Source organism: Triturus cristatus, chromosome 1_1 (assembly GCF_964204655.1).
Source record: "Triturus cristatus chromosome 1_1, aTriCri1.1, whole genome shotgun sequence".
Classification (NCBI taxonomy): domain Eukaryota; kingdom Metazoa; phylum Chordata; class Amphibia; order Caudata; family Salamandridae; genus Triturus; species Triturus cristatus.
In genome coordinates, this window is record NC_140579.1 from 875,606,167 (window position 1) to 875,619,307 (window position 13,141).

The following is a 13,141-nucleotide window of genomic DNA, read 5'->3' on the forward strand; positions in this document are numbered from 1 at the left end:
AAGCAATGTCAGCAGCAGTGGTGTCCAATGTTGTGCAGGCAAGTGCCCTCTCATGGGTTCTGGCTGCCTTATATCTGCCTTGCTGGGCTGTTTCATTTACAGGAGTACAGAGTGATTGGTCAGACTCATTAGCATCCTACGTTTCCTCCAATCCCTTTAAACATACACCAGTGAGTGCCTTTGCATGGTTCAAAATTTGACCATCATGTCAAGTCAACAACCACTTTGCAACATTGTAAATTGTCTCCAACCAACTTTTGCTGGCCACCTGATGAAAAGATTTGAACTGGAAACTCGGTCTCCATGACAACCGGCATGCATTTAGGCCATAATACTTGTCCCTCATGTGTCCCCTATGTAATTTTACAATCCACACACAGGTACAGTGCATTTGACATGTACCCCTACGGCACCAGTTGCACAGTGCGTTTGACACGTACTTGTACACACTGGTCGTACGTGTACGTGTACGTGTACGACCAGTGTGTACACATACGTGTACTACCATACTACACGTCCGTGTACACACTGGTCGTACACATACGTGTACACACTGGTCGTACACGTACGTGTACACACTGGTCGTACACGTACATGTACACACTGGTCGTACACGTACATGTACACACTCGTCGTACACATACGTGTACACACTGGTCGTACACGTACGTGTACGACCAGTGTGTACATGAACGTGTACTATGGTAGTACACGTCCGTGTACACACTAGTCGTACACGTATGTGTACACACATGTCGTACACGTACGTGTACACACTGGTCGTACACATACGTGTACACACTCGTCATACACGTATGTGTACATACTGGTCGTACATGTACGTGTACACACTGGTCATACACATACATGTATGACCAGTGTGTACACGTACGTGTACTACCATAGTACACGTCCATGTACACACTGGTCGTACACATACGTGTACACACTCGTCATACACGTACGTGTACACACAACGGCATGCATTTAGGCCATAATACTTGTCCCTCATGTGTCACCTATGTAATTTTACAATCCACACACAGGTACGGTGCGTTTGACATGCACCCCTATGGCACCAGTTGCACAGTGCGTTTGACACGTACGTGTACACACTGGTCGTACACGTACGTGTACGACCAGTGTGTACACGTATGTGTACTACCATAGTACACGTCCGTGTACACACTGGTCGTACACGTACGTGTACACACTGGTCGTACACGTACATGTACACACTCGTCGTACACGTACGTGTACACACTCTTCGTACACGTACGTGTACGACCAGTGTGTACATGGACGTGTACTATGGTAGTACACGTCCGTGTACACACTGGTCGTACACGTACGTGTACACATTTGTCGTACACGTACGTGTACACACTGGTCGTACACATACGTGTACACACTCGTCATACACGTATGTGTACACACTGGTCGTACATGTACGTGTACACACTGGTCATACACGTACGTGTACGACCAGTGTGTACACGTACGTGTACTACCATAGTACACGTCCATGTACACACTGGTCGTACACATACGTGTACACACTCGTCGTACACGTACGTGTACATTCTGGTCGTACACGTACGTGTACACACTCGTCGTACACGTACATGTACACACTCGTCGTACACGTACGTGTACACACTCGTCGTACACGTACGTGTACGACCAGTGTGTACACAGACGTGTACTATGGTAGTACACGTCCGTGTACACACTGGTCGTACACGTACATGTACACACTCGTCGTACACGTACGTGTATGACCAGTGTGTACACAGACGTGTACTATGGTAGTACACGTCCGTGTACACACTGGTCGTACACGTACGTGTACACACTCGTCATACACGTACGTTTACACACTGGTCGTACACGTACGTGTACACACTGGTCGTACACGTACGTGTACGACCAGTGTGTACACGGACGTGTACTACCATATTACACGTCCGTGTACACACTAGTCGTACATGTACGTGTGTACGGTCCTTACACACGCGCGTACTCCTACGCCAACACCAATATAGTGATATGTACCATACACACGCCCTCAGAGCGTGTGTACGGTGCGTTTCACATCTTCCACTGGTGATAGGAGGTGCACAGGACAGAAATGGAGGTCTCGCACAAGGCTGAACATCAAGTCATTGTCAGTGCAGTCCTTCTTGTGCAGGGCCTATGTGTGTCAGGCAGTGATATGGCACATTTCTCCTCATGTTTTTGCACAATAAATGTGTGATGACCTGTGGACAGATGGCATGTGTGATGGGGCACTATGTGGTACACTTCCCCTTCACATTCTGCACATGTGTGCATGTAGTACAAACGTGTCAAGCACTGCATCACTGGTATGGCACAGTCACCAACACCCGCAACTGTCCCCTGATGCCAGGGACAGGGACACTGACACCTGACATCTCACTACCAGCGTGGCCCGATGTGACTATGTCGTGTGTGTCATGTGTTCCCATGAGCTTGCTGTTGGTGTTCCGTCAACTGCATCTGCTGTTGCTGCATCCAACATGTGTCCGTGCGTAGATGGCCATGGCACACATATATGCACACCATGCCACATGTGGATTCACACGTTACGTGTGTCTGGATGCTTCGAACATGTTCTTTTGACATGAGGACATATCTGCGTCGTCTCCATGTCTGTGTTTTCTTTTTTCACGTGTACCCCTTCATCGCAATGTGTGTGAGCTGCTAATTTTTAATGACATGTGCCCTGTGCGTCTAGCTTGCCGCCAGCTGTCTGTATGAGATGACATCCTTCAAATGCAGATATGTGGATGTATGTCACTCCTGTGATGTCACTGGCTGTTCACTTACACTGGCCCACAGCTTGTTTCAGGGCATGTAATGTAGAACTTGACAATCAACGGTTGTAGCTGGCTCTTCGTCGGAGTCTCATCTGGCTGGCATACATGTCCTGGATGTATTGCACAGACCAGACTCTGTATTTCGCAGATGTGTATTAGCAGTTGAACATGTGCTCAGTTTATTGACATTGGTGTTGTAATGTACTCACTCTTCGTTATTCCTTCCAAATTTCTGCAGGGCACCGCCTCTCCCCCGACCAATGCCAGACTTGGGTGCCATGAGGGAACGTGACTGCATACGCCGTTACAGATTCACCCAACAGTTAATTGAGGACCTGACAAACAGGCTATCACCACACCTCCAACCGCGACACAGTTATCCTACTGCGCTGACCCCCAAGATGAAGGTGATGGCAGCCCTACATTTTTTTGCCACCGGTACGTTTCAATTCACCATAGCTGATGTGGGTGGCATGTCCCAGACCATGTTCAGCCGTGTCCTGCATGATGTTTTAGAAGCCATGTTGGAGCACCTGGATGAATTCATCTATTTTCCGACTCGTGAGCAGTTGACAGGTGTCAAGGGTGAGTTCTATGCCCTGGGAGGGATGCCCCATGTAATTGGGTCCATTGATGGGACACATGTGGCTTTGGTGCCACCACAGGCACAGGAGGTCGCCTATCGAAACCGAAAACATTATCACTCCATTAATGCCCTTGTGGTGTGTCTACCTAACATGCTGATTTCCCATGTCTGTGCACGTTTTCCAGGGTCAGCACACGATGCCTACATCATGAGGCGTAGCAGGGTGCCAGAAATGATGCTGCGGCTGCACAACGAACGAGCATGTCTTGCTGGTGGGTATACTCTGTTTGTCCTGTATTTAGCGGTATCTTTGTATCTTACAGCATCTCCTGACCCACTTCTGTACATGATGTTTCCATGTAGGGGACTTATCCGAACATGCCATGGCTGATGACGCCTCTCCGCAACCCCAGAACAGCTGCAGATCACCGTTACAACAACACCCATGGGCAGACCAGGCGAGTGATTGAGAGGACGTTTGGCCTCCTGAAGAGCCGATTCCGGTGCCTTCACAAGACAGGCGGATCCCTCCCATATGCACCGGTCAAGGTCTGCAAAATCTTCATCGTGTGCTGCATGCTGCACAACATGGCAGTGGAGAAAGCTGTGCCACTCATCCTGGATCCGGATGAGCAGGAACATCCACCCGTGGAGGATGAAGGGCTTGGTCACGAGGCAAGTGAGGAGGAGGAGGATGAGGAGGAGGACATCCGGAGTCAGCTCATACGCAACTTCTTCTCATAATGGTGAGTCCCTGGGTCTGAGTGTGCACGCTTTCAGCCTTGTGTGGCATGTGTTGCGATGTGTGTGTCCAGCTGACTGTATGCTAAGTGACTTAGAGGTGTGTTCTGATGTGTCACTCGAGTGATGATGTCCTTCCACACATTGTGGCTGAGACAGTACATTTAAAACTAGCATGGTGACAACCTTATTCCTGTAGAGTCAATGACCATGCATGCGGTTGACTATCTTTTCAGTGACTTCTTGTGTGTCTGTCATCCCCAGGTAGTTGCGCATGCTGTCTGCTCGTGGCATCGTTGGTCTCCTGCTATTCCTCATGAGTATTACAACTTGTGCTGAATCAGCGTTACATGCACGGACATGGTGAAAATTCTCCTTTGGGTAGGATTGCAACAAGGCTTTTTGGGTGTGGTAGTTGTTTGGAATGTGTGGGCACTGCTCCTGTGCATGTTTTGTTACTATGCATACATGTCGACTCACCATGGGGCACCTGAAATGTAGCATGACTCCCATGAATTGATAGTCACCCTATGTGACAGTCATCTGTAATGGGATTGTGGATTGTGAGGAAGGCATCAATGTGTGTGAAACTTCCCTCTGAAACATACGGGAGGCTACGGGTGGACATAGTGTGGGACATCCCCATAAGAGGCTCAATGGGGAATTGCAGCCTCTCCGTGTGCAGCAGGGGTTGTTTGGCTCACCCCCTTCACTTGTGTGCCAGTTCAATGGATTTACAGCATCTGTGGTGTGAAGGGGGTGTCCAGTGTAGGTCCCACATGTTCAGCCAAATGACCTGTGAGTCTGTTCATATTGATGCATTTCCCTTACTGTTGGCCTGAGTAATAAAGGTGTTCCTCACCCTCCAAGGTGCCTCATCTCTGTCAATGCAGGTCTCTTGCCACTGTGCATGCGGCATCTCTGGCATAGTTGTCAAAGATTGTGCATATGAGTCTATGTGTAGATGAGCAACATGCATGGTGTTCTTCATGGATTTGAATCTCTATTGTGCATGAAGTCCATGGTTGTGTATGTATTTGGCCATGTTGGTCCCCACAACGGGCCCTCAACACCTGCTGAGGGTGTGTTTCCTGTGCGCAGCTCGGCCTTCAGTTTCATGATCCGGTGTCAGTCATCTTTGGTGATTGTGCATCCATTGTCTCTGGGTGTGCCATTGAAAACCGGACACTCCTTCCTTTACATACGCCTGTTGCAGTTGGCCTTTCTGACATCCTTGTCTTTGTGTGCAACTTATGGCATATTTTCCAGGACATGCCGCCTGCTGCTGCAGCCCCTGCAGCAAGGGCACACAGAGTTTCCGGATTTGGCAACACACACGCATCAAAGATGCTCCTCCCTTCCTCCCTCCACCCATTCATTTGGCTGGCATCAGCTTGTCTGAGCCACTGTTGCGACCACGCGGAGCCAAAGGCTGGACCGTCTGCACATGCAACGTGCACATTGCACGACCCTCATGTCCTTGCATGGCCCACATCACACTACAGTCTGATGTTGCAGCCACCCTCCATGCAAAGTCCATCCGCATATCTACCGGCTTCTCTCAGGCATACACTAAGCGCACACACAACACCTTTGCATGATGAGTGTGCAACTCCGACTGCCTACACAGCGCTGCCACGCCTTCCAGGCCCTGTTACACCAACCAGGTCATGTCCCTCCTACTCCCCACCGGCCCTGTACCCCAGCAAGGCCATGTGCGTGGGACTCGGGGCTTCTGCATGTAGTATGGTGTCGTCATCTGGCACATGGCACAGGTATCATCTCTCAGCGTGTCAATCTACAATGTGTCCAGGACCCCCCTCACCACCATCACATGCGCACAGCACCTCATCATCAGCTCGTATGCCATTGACAGCCAGGTGCTCCTCACCCTCACCAAAGACGCCGACATTGCCAGTTCAAATAATAAAGAATGCATGAGATCCATTGATGGATGGCTGAACATCAGCCACCTGAGGCTGGACTTGAACAGGACTGAGGTAATCATCTGCGGATTGTCCCCTTACAGCTGGGTCAACTGCTTGTGTCCCACCCGCAAGAGCCCTGCACAGGCACCCAGTGGGCACGCACACAAGATGGTGTGCATCATGTATTGCTCGCTCACATTTGCCATGGTAATCATCAGCATCTGTACCTCAGGCTGCAACACCCTCTGCATTATGCACATGATCCACAGATAGATCCACTCCAAGGAAAGACAGACCATCCCCCAGGTCCACGACAACATCCGTGTCAAATACTGCCCTGCCCTCTACGGAGCTAGTACATCCAAACTCCCGGGAAACTAGTACACATCCAGGGTGCATCTGCACACCTCAGCTTCAACATCCGGCGCCCCAGCCACATCACCGTCCAGCAGAGATAGCTGCAATGGAACACTGTGTGCTGCAGGATGACCTTCAGACTCCCCATCCACACTCAGGAGGCAGGCCACCACCCCGACCCAAAACCAACCTTGTACCACTGTCATCCGAGACCCCGTTGGGCCATCTCCATGCATCCAACCTTGCCCTGGCCACCATTCTTCACATCCACCGTACTCCAGCATGCAGGACATAGTTCTCCCACCTCGGAAAACATACCTGGGACTCCCTCCCCGGGAACCTCCAATGAGCCATGACCTCTACGCCTTAATGATACTCTTCCAAATAGGTCTGTCCGCACAGTATTGCAAGCCCACCCTCAGCAACTTGAGGCCATCACAGGTGAGTATTGTGCTCCATGTCTGCATTGAATGATACATTGTGACCCATGTGTGTCCTGTACCAGACTCAGATCCAAGGGTATGGACGGGTGGAGTTAGTTCAACACTGAGGCATAGTTTGACATTTACACACACATATGTTGTGGACTAATGCAAAATGACTCCAACATCTCATGATACAAAATAAATCTTTTTATTTGCGGTGGGGTACGTGTTTTGGTAGATAAAATGAGGTGCTCTACTGGGTGCATGGAATCCAAAGTTCACAGGGGGAGATGGTATCCTTGGCATTAGAAGTCATCAGAGTCCAGACCACAGTGTTGGTCATCATTGGTCAGGCTGGTGCTGGTCTGCGCCTGGTGTCACAGGGAGGGTTGCCCATGTTGTCGGCGATCCAACGGAGTGAATGGCTTATGTCCCTTTGCACCGCCAGGAGCTCACCCAGTCTTGCCTCCATCCGTCCTTGGTGTTGTTGCTGACTAGCGCGTGTTGCTCGGCCTGCAGGTTCTTCATCTCATCGAGGGTCCCCTTCATCTCTGTGAGGCTCCCCACTACCTGGCTGATGCTCCTGGTGTCACGCCGGTATGTGTCCAGGATGTGGTGTATGTGTGACATACCGGTTCCCTCAGCTGGCTGGTCAGGTTCGCGCCTCCGCCTGCCTCCACTCCCACCACCCCTGCCCACACGAGCCTGGCCTGCCGTTGTGGGCACATCGGGTCTACGGGACCCCTGACGGATGGCATGTGCGGGGTTGCCTGCCTCCTCCTGGGTGCCCGGAGAACCTTGTCCCTCCTGGTCAGACTGGCTGTGTTGTTCAGTGCGAGCAAGGCTCCGGGGTATCTCCTGGGATGTGGCAGGAATGGGGGTGGTCGTTGGCACAGATGTACCTGAAGCAGGTGCTGCAGGGGCTTGGGCACCAGAGGGGCCAGGTTGGTCGGGGTCATCCACGGAGTGGTGAGAGTCGTCGCTGCCGGTTGGATCATCTTCACGCCGAGCCTGGGACTGTGATTGTTCCCCCCCATTGTTGGGGGAGATCCATGACGTTGCCCTGTGTGTGAGAGAGAGACAATGTCAATGCTGTTTCATGCGACATCCATGTTTCAGACATATTCAAGTTGGCACAGTTCCTCCAGGTAGTTGGATGTGCCTAGCATTCCTCTCAATGTCCACTTGTGGATGGGTATGTTGTGGGGGACAGATTGATATGTTCTCCTGAGTGTTTGACCTGTAGAATTGTGGCTAGAATGCTTATTTGGCTATGGATTGACCTTGTTGTGTCACATGTCCATTGTGAGAGTGGATGAATCTGTTGCCTGCCCCAGGGGTGTGTGCTTGTGTAAGGCGGGGGGGGGGTTGTGACCGGGCCTGCTGTTGTGTGTAGTGTGATTTGTCATTGGGTCTCCCAGGTGATGTGTCTGTCCCCTCATGGTGCATGCTGGCATGACAGTGAGTGTGAGTTCCTGTGCTAGATATCTGAGCTAGTGGAGTTGGTGTTTGAGTGTACAGTGGTCACAGGAGGGCCTTGTGCTGCATACAGCGGGGCCAAGTGTCAGCTACCTTGTCAGTACTTTGCCAGTCCCTGTGCCTTGGGCATGGTGCATGGGTATGTACCTAAGCCATATGGGCTGAGGGCATTGGTGTCTGCTTCTGAGTGTCACAATGTGTTTTGTGAGGCCCACCCTCCCAGCATCCCGGACATTTAGTCTTGGGTTTGTGGTTCGTGTAGCCTGGGACATGGCATGGCCTTGCTTAGTGAATGGGGCATGGACATGTTAGTGGCATGAGCGCGGTTTTTGAGTGTGGTTGTGTCCGGTGAGGGCTTGGAGCTAGTTGCGTGCATTTGGTGTATTTGGGGTGTGGATGCCATTGCCCCCATGTTACGTAAGTAGTTTGTGTACTCACCAGGCTCTCGAACTCCTTCGACTCCGTGTACTCCCACCGGCGGAAGCAGGGCCATCACCTTCTCCTCCCAGGGATGGTAATGTACGGGTCTGCGGGGCAGCCCACCTCCAGTGATGTTGCTCTGAGCGTATTCCTCGTTCATTTTCCGCTTGACTGCCCTGCGCAGATCGTACCACCTGGCTTGGCATTCATGCCTGGTCCTTCAGATGGGCGCAACAGCATTCACCTTATCGACGATCCTCTGCCACAGGCTAGTTTTTTGGGCTATGCTGGTCTGTCTGACCAATGTTCCAAACAGCTGTGGCTCGACTCTGATGACTTCGTTGACAAGGAGGTCCAGCTCCACCCTTGTGAACTTTGAATTCTTGTCTGTGGGCATGGTGTGGGGTGTGGGTGTGGATGGTTGTGGGTGTGGGTGTGTGGGTATGAATGTGACGGTGTGTGTGTGAATGTGAAGAGGGGGTGTTTGTGAAGGAGGTTGTGTGAAGGTGTGTAAGTTAAGGTGTAGTTAAGGTGTAAGTAAGGTGCAGTTGTTTGTCTGTGGGGTCTGGCAGCAGTCGGTCTGTTGCAAAGGCTCATGGGTTGTGTGTTTGGGCCCTTTTTATTGGTCCATTTGTGGGTGTGGCTGGGTTTGAATTTGTAGTGGGTGTGTTATAAGAGGTGGTTGTGATTTAGGGCCTCTGTTTGCCTGTTTGGATGTGCCAGGTCAGTCATTGAGATGTATTTTGTCATGTAGACGTGTTTTGTGGTGTTGTGCGAGTCAAATTGACCCTCCTTGTGCTGTTTTACAGTGTCCTGGTTCTGTACGAGTCTTTTTCGCGTAGGTAAGGTCCGAACATATGCGATGCTGGGTGAGGGTGCTGGGGTACGGTGTTGGGGTACGGTGCGTACAGGTATGGGGCTGGGGTACGGGCCTGGGGTGCGGCGCGTACAGGTGCGGGGCTGGGGTACGGTGTTGGGGTACGGTGCGTACAGGTGCGGGGCTGGGTTACGGTGTTGGGGTACGGTGCGTACAGGTATGGGGCTGGGGTACGGGCCTGGGGTTCGGCACCTACAGGCACTACGGTCCTGGGGTACGGTGCGTACAGGTACGGGGCTGGGATAGGGGCCTGGGGTGCGGCGCGTACAGGTGGGGGGCTGGGGTACGGGCCTGGGGTGCGGTGCGTACAGGCACTACGGTCCTGGGGTACGGTGCGTACAGGTATGGGGCTGGGGTACGGGCCTGGGGTGCGGCACCTACAGGCACTACGGTCCTGGGGTACTGTGCGTACAGGTACGGGGCTGGGATAGGGGCCTGGGGTGCGGCGCGTACAGGTGGGGGGCTGGGGTACGGGCCTGGGGTGCGGTGCGTACAGGCACTACGGTCCTGGGGTACGGTGCATACAGGTGCGGGGCTGGGGTACGGTGTTGGTGTACGGTGCGTACAGGTACGGGGCTGGGGTATGGGCCTGGGGTGCAGCGCGTACATGTGGGGGGCTGGAGTACGGTGTTGGGGTACGGTGCGTACAGGTACGGGGCTGGGGTACGGGCCTGGGGTGTCGCGCGTACAGGTGGGGGGCTGGGGTACGATGTTGGGGTACGGTGCGTACAGGTACAGGGCTGGGGTATGGGCCTGGGGTGCGGCGCGTACAGGTGGGGGGCTGGGGTACGATGTTGGGGTACGGTGCGTACAGGTACGGGGCTGGGGTATGGGCCTGGGGTGCGGCGCGTACAGGCACTACGGTCCTGGGGTACGGTGCGTACAGGTACTGGGCTGGGATACGGGCCTGGGGTGCGGCGCGAACAGGTGGGGGGCTGGGGTACGGGCCTGGGGTACGGTGCGTACAGGTACGGGGCTGGGAGACGGGCCTGGGGTGCGGCGCGTACAGGTGCGGGGCTGGGGTACGGTCCTGGGGTATGGTGCATACAGGTACGGGGCTGGGGTACGCGCCTGGGGTGCGGCGCGTACAGGTGGGGGGCTGGGGTACGGGCCTGGGGTATGGTGCGTACAGGTGCGGGGCTGGGAGACGGGCCTGGGGTGCGGCGCGTACAGGTGCGGGGCTGGGGTAAGGTCCTGGGGTACGGTGCGGAGGGGGGGACGGTGCTGACATACGGGAGTACAGTGCTGACATATGCGGGGGGAGGGGGGGCTGTACGACTCGTATCCGGGCACAAGTTTACCCGTGTACATGTGTGCTACAGCGTTCGCTCCGTACGGGGCCTTTTACATGCGGTTGTGTATTCGGATGGGCGGTACGGATCGTACTTGCGCGCTCGGATTTCTGTTTTACGATTTGCACGTAAAAATGTCCGGCTCCCTCTCGTACACTTTTACCGACGCTATTCGTATGTATTTTTCACGTACGAATCGTACTTTGCCGTTTGTACGGGACTTATACGGATACGAGTCGGTCGGTAAATTTTTTTAACGGATCGGAATCGGCACCAAAATGTCAAAAAAGAAAATTTGACAGATATGTCTAGATTTTCTACACTTAACTCCACATATATGTACCTACGCAGTAGATTTTCAAGGTATGCAGTTAGGAAGAGTAAATCTGTACTTTTCTATATGCACTTACATTTCGATATTCTGTCCTCGATATTCTTTTATCCCGATATTGTTCGTGTCAATGTTCAATAGTACAGCCATCTTGGATGGGGTTATACAAACTGCCTGAAAACATACCACCTAGCTTTTCTTTTGGGAGTAACAAAAGAGTAACATGATGTTGCTGTGTCTCCTGGTGAGCGCAGCAAGAAGCTCTGGTATGGTGCTCCATCTTTAAAGGTAACAGCTTCTGTCCCATTGGAGTACACAACATAAACCCTTGGAGCGTGTCTATGCCTTTGACTATCTAGACATACGTTTTGATCATAAATTACGATGGTAGAAACAACTGAAGAAGTCACAGAAATTAGTCAGAATGTAAGAGTTGTTCTTGACCCTAAGAACGTTAGCAGCGATTCAATAAAATCTATATTGCACGTATTTAATATGAAAGTAGCAGCTGTGACTTTGTATGGAGCAGAACTGTATGGTTACGGGTGAGTCCCTGACCTACAAAATAAAGAATTGCTCCCTGCAACAGTTCCTAGTACACCGACAGAAGTACTATGATTGGAATTGGGTATAATCAGCATTGAGGTTACGGTTCACTGAGATAATCATAATATTAAAATGACATGTAGAGCAGAGCACCTGGTTAATCCATTCAATGTGTCCCCGCGCTACGGATTCTACTCTGGCAATGGAGCCCTGGCTACGCCAGCTACTTGAACATTAAATCTGTCTAAAGATTCAGGTTTTGAGTTTTTTCCGAAAGAACATTCCAGTTTTAAAGAAGGGGCAGAGTGCTCTACATTTCGGAAGCAAGAAAGCTGAAGAAACATTCTCTTATCCGAGCTTTCTTGCCCAAGGGGATCACAGGGAAAGCGGCTCCTGCAGACCTCAGATTTCTTCCAGCATGATAAGGTTTCACTAACAGAGCTAAATATCGTGGTCCTTTCCTGTCAAGAAGTTTATGGCAGAAACACATGGCTTTACAAGCAGCTCTTTTGCGAACAGGAAGCAAATTAATTTTGTTGAGAGTAGGGCCAATGGATGAGCGCCTAGGGAGATTTAGTAGCAGACATGTCACTGCATTCTGTTCCCTCTGAAAGTTTTCCCACCCTACTGTGAGAAATTCCAAAGTACAGCACATTACAATTGTCCAGCCTGGATATTACTAGTGCCTGTACTATTGATTTCCTAGCTGCTTCTGGAAGGAGACCCAGGATTTTGCTCAGTATTTTCAAAATACCAAAACATTTTTCAGCCAAACTAGAAACCTGGCTATCGAATGATAAATTGGCATCGAACCAAATGCTGAGATTTTTCCCTTGAGGCCTAGCGGGGTCGGTTCTGGTCCAAGAACGTTTGTCCACCAAGCAGTGGTTCGGATAGTAGGTAGCTTTCATAAAACCAGTACCTCAGTTTTTCCGGGATTAAGTTTCAGGCAGCTGTTATCCATCCACTCTTCTAACTCAACAAGACAGGATCTGAGCCGAGCTGCAGCGGCTTCCTCAGCCTACAATAGAGAGATGATAAGCAGAGTGTCATTGGTATATGATACCATGTTGACATCTACTTGTGGGCACATATAAAGATTGAACAAGGTAGGGCTCAAAGCAGAGCCCTGTGGCCCCCCCCTGCTTTAGCGGACAGATCTCTGCAGTGAAGGGTTATTGAGCCACCTGAAAGGTGCAGTTCGGAAGGAACTAAGCTAGCCAACGTAAAGCTAGTTAAGCTATGCCACTTTTCCACAACCGTTCGAGGAGAAGGTCATGAGATACACAGTCGAATGCTGTGCTTAGGTCTAACATAAT

The 13,141-nt window shown here is 51.5% G+C and overlaps 1 protein-coding gene across 6 annotated transcripts in view; it reads right to left on the reverse strand.

Moving 5' to 3' along the window:
- Nucleotides 1-13,141, reverse strand: part of SALL2 (spalt like transcription factor 2) — a 673,107-nt gene that overhangs the window by 160,807 nt on the left and 499,159 nt on the right. The gene's annotated exons all lie outside the window — the stretch shown is intronic.